Raw genomic sequence first — 5970 nt, forward strand, 5'->3', positions numbered from 1 at the left:
CTACAGTTTTCCACGAATGTTTTTGCAAGGGCACAACATGTGACCTCTTGTTAGAGTCGAGTCATGCTAGGTAAGCGGCCTCCTAAGGGGAATTGAGCCATACCACATATAGCTTGGGCTTCCCGATACCAAGTGAGCTACACTCCACTAGAGTCCCTACATAGTTATCTCATAGTCTCTGACCAAGTGTTGTACTACATTGTCTCATGATCTTGGTTTCAATCCCTTGTTCTGTATGATGTGAGTGTTAGCCTTGGATGATTTTTTATTTTTTGTGTTTGTGGTCTGATCACTATCTCCATCAAGACAACAGGAGTGGACCTACGGTTACCATGTGGTTGGGAGGTATAGCTACCTATACCACTACTGGGGACCGGTGCACAAAGTTGGCCTTCTTCCATTTTTGAATCGGAGTTTGATGCTTAATTTGGATTCTTTGGGGATTCCAAAGTATGTTGCCCTTGTGATTTATGTTATGTTCCATGTTTAGTGATAGCTTCTTGTGGTCCTTTATCGTATTTCACTGCGATGAGTTTAGTACATCTGGTGTATTGATGATGTTGAATAGATGGATAGATGTTATCATGATTTAGTATGCTAGGATTGTTAGATTCTTGTATTTCTCTCCAGTATTCAATCCTCGAGTTTCGTGGTTTTGGTACTCCTCGATGTGGAGGTTCTAACCCTATTTTCTTTCAAGATTAGCTTTTTAGTCTTGCTTCTTGGTTTGGGTGACATTAGGACAGCTAGTTGGGATGATACTGGCAAAGTGACACCCAACAGTATTGGGAAATATCACCGGATTGGTAAAGTGTCACCTGGCAATGTTATGAAGTGTCTCCTAGTAATACTTAGAAACCCTATTTTCTTTCAAGATTAGCTTTTTAGTCTTGCTTCTTGGTTTGGGTGACATTAGGACAGCTAGTTGGGATGATACTGGCAAAGTGACACCCAACAGTATTGGGAAATATCACCGGATTGGTAAAGTGTCACCTGGCAATGTTATGAAGTGTCTCCTAGTAATACTTAGAAATGTCACCTAGGATTTCTTGGAAAACTTGTTGGGCCAAACAACTTGTACTTCCCGACTTGTCTGATGGAGCTCCCCGACTTGTCTGATGGATGTCAGTGGGTGATTTGGATGCTTTTTTGGGAGTTCTTGCTCCCTAGACTTTGTCAAATTGCCTTTGGAACATGTAGGGTTCGCATGTCATTTTTTTGGTTATCCTCTTCACGTTATTAAAAGTAAATTGACTTGTATGGATTAAACACTTAGGAACTTTGGATTTGTGTTTAAAAGGAACAATGTTATCGAATCGAAATGAACTTGTGTGTCTAATTCATATAGATTAGTTTTGAGCTTTTGGTTATTAACAACATTTGGAGATCTTTGGGTATGTTGGTTCAAGTTAGTCTTTCGTTGCGAGCTATGTGTTTGATAATAATATATATATGTTGGATTATGTTTATCCTTGTTACAAGGATCTTTGGGTGAAGCATTACAAAAGACCTGATTTGTATTTTTACAGATTGAGAAAGCCATGATTTATAAATGTGTTTTTGCCTCTAAGTCATTTTTCATTCGTAAACATGTTATTTTGTGCATCGAATATAATTCATTTAGAGTTGTATGTTAAGTTAAAGGCTACTTTAAAACTTGAGGAAAGAACACTACAAATATGACCAAGAAAAAGTTAGAAATACATTTCAAAAATTGGTCTGATTGATTAATTGTATAAATATCACAATTTTGAAAGCACTAAATTGGTGTTGAGACAAGAGGCATTTTATTGAAATACATTGTAGTTTGGAATAACCAAACTTAACTTTAAGCTTAAATGCATTAGTGAACATTGAATTGTTATTTAGACCCTAATATAGAAACAACTTAATTGACATCTCACTTTCAAGGATCAATAAAAAAACTGATAAAATTCATTTATTAAACAGTAGAGCTTCAAAAAGAAAAAATAATTCTTAACTTATTTTACAAGAATCTGCAACCCCATTCATTTTCATTTTCATTTTAGATTGAAATTACTAACAATCTACGAAAGGATTTGGTAAAAGAATAAAAATTCAAAAACAAGATACCTAGAGAATTGATAGACGCGATTATTCTATCTTATTCTAAATTAGGTACAATTTTGAGGAAGGAGATACATATTATGTAGCATATTGTAGGACATCTAATATTTGGTTTTCACAAGAACAATGAGGTATTGAAGCCAAATTTGAAGAACACTCTAATAAGTCCATAAAATTGCCAAAGTTATCCATCTCAAATGTTTAAGTGAAAGTTAAAAATGAATTAAACTAGTGCAATGGACATCAACATTGACGGGTGTTGTAGGATCAAAAGCATGCATAGAACAAACTATTTAAGCTTTAAGCTTCCCAAGGATGCATGCACCTGAGCAAGTCCACAAACAATGAAGATCTATTCCAACTAGTGAGGTGAGATAGTCCATGTAACAATTATTCATTGTTTGTTTTCAGAGTGGCAATCCTTACTTGGTCCACCATCCACATATGAGTTTGTGAATCTTGCTAAACTGTTGCAACATTCATCTAATTCTCCCTATAATTAGGCATAAAGTTACCACAAGAATGTCAGAGGGAAATCTAAGACGTACAAAATTGAAATTGAAAAAGATGGAGAGTGTGTGTAACAGGCGCTGGAGGTTTCATTGCGTAGCAGGTTACACTTTTAGAGGAAGAGTCTGCGACCCTGGTTACTATTGGCATTTGATTGCATTCACATTTTTATTTTTATCTAATAATTTGAAGTTTTAGGCTTTAGGCAAAAGACCTCCCCTGTCATTGATGTAGTCACGGTTTCACATTATACTTATAAGCTATCAATGGGCAATATAATTACATTTCAAGATGAAGACTTTGCAAGATTAAAATGTTGGTTTAAGCATACTTTTTACATAATAGTAAAAGAAATGCATAGAAATAGAAAAATATGAGATAAATAAATACTCAATTTTCAAGATCCCTTGATGTTATAAAAGTACAACTCATTACTAGATAAATGGTAAAATATCAATTTATATATATAGTTTGGTTTTAATACTTTAATTTATAACATTTCTGCTGCTTGGATGATTTTATGTGTGTTGGAGAGAAACTTAAACTAGGATTAATTTTTACAATATAAAATATTTTGTAAACCCTAAACCAAAGGTGGTAGCACATGATGACCTATTTGTAAAAGAAGTATCTAGCACTTCAGATTAGAATTCTGGATACCTCCCCCAATCAATTTTTGTTTATTGAAATAATATTGTTATTTCTCTTAGATTTGTCTTATTAGAAACAAGCAATCAAAAAAATAGTAAAAATGTCAGTGATCTGTATAAATAAAAAGTATGCTCATCTCAAAGAGTTGGAAGGGGCGGAAGAAAGGCTTGAGCTTGTGAAGGCTGATATTCTGGACTATGAGAGTTTGATGACAACCATCAGAAGGTGCGAAGGAGTCTTTCATACAACCTGCCCTATTATCGAAGCTGAAGCTCCGACCTAATGTCCCCTGCTTGTAAAATGATTCAAATGATTAGCTAGGCACAGTTAAATAGTTGACTTTGAATTAATGTTAAATGCCCACTTCCACACTGCACATGAGAAACAAGTGGTGCAGGCGGCTGCAAAGGATAGTTTGAATGTGTTGAAGGCCTGCAAAGAATTGGGAGTGACGCGTGTGATCCTCATATCCAGCATGGGAGCCATTTACCTCGAGCAACAGGAATCCGCAAGCCATAGTCGATGAGGACTACTGCATTCAAGGTAAACTAGTTACTTTTTATTTGTACAGCTTAGAATTTCATGGAAAGATTTGTAAACTATATGTCCAACCTTGTTAAATATATTTCTTCTCTTTTCCCTTGGCTGCTCAGAATTGGTATTGCTATTCAAAGACTATACCAGAGAAAGTTGTGTGTACGTAAGCAGAGGAGGTGGGTATTGAGTTAATAAGGATTAATCCCAGTGTCGTCTTGGGTCCTCTCCTCCAATTTTTTCATGACGGTGCCAAAGCTCGCAAGGCTAGATGTGAGAGACTATTTTTTGTAGTAAAAGTATGTAGCAATTTACCTAAAGATTCTACAAAAATTGTGTCATATAATCAACAATGCAGATGAAGAAAAACGAATTAGAGTTTACAGGAAACAAAACCGACTACACCACAGTGACCACTTCAATATACTTACTATGGGGAAAAAGATGATGTCCAATAAATATACCTAAAATGCTTTATCAAAACTCAATTTTGTACCTTGTCTACCATGAAAGCAAAATTTCGCCAAGATACTACCAAATGATATCAACTGAGCTCACACATAGCATGGGAGTGAATATAAAACGAAAAAATTGTCCTAGAGAACTAAAGTACCAAAGAAGAAAAGAGGGAAAACAAAACCCATAGGCAAGCAGTTCAGCCAACAATTTCGTCAACAAATTTAGCATTGGAAACAGATAAATAACTTTCGAAAGAAAGAAAAAGAGTACCTCACATTTACCTGCCTTTTATAGAGCCACGGAACTGATACAATAAACCCCGTAGAAGATTTCTCCCAATTTGTGGAGCGGATTTCCTAAAACCCTATGTCTCAAAGATTTTTAAGTCGGCAAACTTTAAACGGTTGAGCAAGGATAAGGCGTGAGAAAGGTCTAGTATGACAATAGGGCAAGAAGTTTTGTGCTGGAAAACCAGACAGGACAGTGAAATTGTGGTAGGGTAGAAATTCAAATGCCCACTGCCTGTATGGTGCACCAGAAAAGTGGTCTGGTATGCGGTAATAGAATGGCTCAATGTCTTCATGCTACAATAATATGCGGATGCCATGACAGGTATTGTCTGCACAAGACTCCCAAAAGGTTGCCACGTCCTGGCACTATTGCCACCTGTTTCCACGACTTTGTAGTTTACTGTGGACGGGTGCTACACAGGAAATATGTCAGTCCAGTTGCCACCGTTGACACGACCTGTGAAGAATATTTTTTTGCAGAATTTTGTGTGCAGTATCAAGAAAAGACAACCGGGTAAAAGGGTATGAACCAATGAGGAGGTGGAAAATATGAGAGCAAAATTACGTTTAATAGAAGACAACGCACAATGGATATTTTTGTGGGAATGTTAATCCTTTTCCACAATTACCCAGAGAAGATTTAATAGGATAAGTAGTACAAAAACACTAGTCCCGCCTTTGGACAGCGGGGACTAATAATGGGGGTGTTCAACAACAGACGTTCTAGTGATTAGGCAAGTAAACGTACAGAAATCTATTATGATGAATGTGTTCCCAAAGAGATTTATATTTAAGTTGCTTAGCATTTTGCATTTAAAAAAGGAACAGCAGCTTCTGTTTATTGTTATAACCTCTCAATAAGTCTATTTTAAGCGAGGGGCGCGTGCACCAAAGTTCCTGCGTTCATGTTTTAAACAAAATGGCGCATGCACCAAAGTTTCTATCTTCATCTTTTTATGGTTGACTGAAGTAGTTTTTGCAATGATCTCTATCTTGTCGACACCTCTATGTTTTACTGATGGAAACTTATGGCTCAAGATTAGTTTTTTGTGTTTATTTCCTAAAAAAATGTTGTCTTTTTTTCTAGAAAATGTTGATGTGTCTTTTAAAATGGATACGTTCATAACATTTTTCTAGATATATACAACTAAGCTAGTGTTGATATCAAGGATGCCTATGGCCCATAAGATATAATGTTATATGAAGTAAGAGCTCAAAAGAGAATGATATGTTATTATAAGAACAAGTAAAGGTAGAATAATAGAAAGAATTTGAAGAGAATTTGAAAAATATTAATTATTTTATTATTTTAAAAAATATATAAATAAAAATAAAAATTATATTATATGAATGAACTATTCATTTCTACCAATTCAATTATAAATTGAAATATTTAATTTAAAAAAATTGTTGAATACTTAAATCAAAGTACCAAAAT

This window comes from Cupressus sempervirens, chromosome 11, assembly GCF_028749045.1.
Source record: "Cupressus sempervirens isolate cs-2001-9-10 chromosome 11, ASM2874904v1, whole genome shotgun sequence".
Taxonomy (NCBI): domain Eukaryota; kingdom Viridiplantae; phylum Streptophyta; class Pinopsida; order Cupressales; family Cupressaceae; genus Cupressus; species Cupressus sempervirens.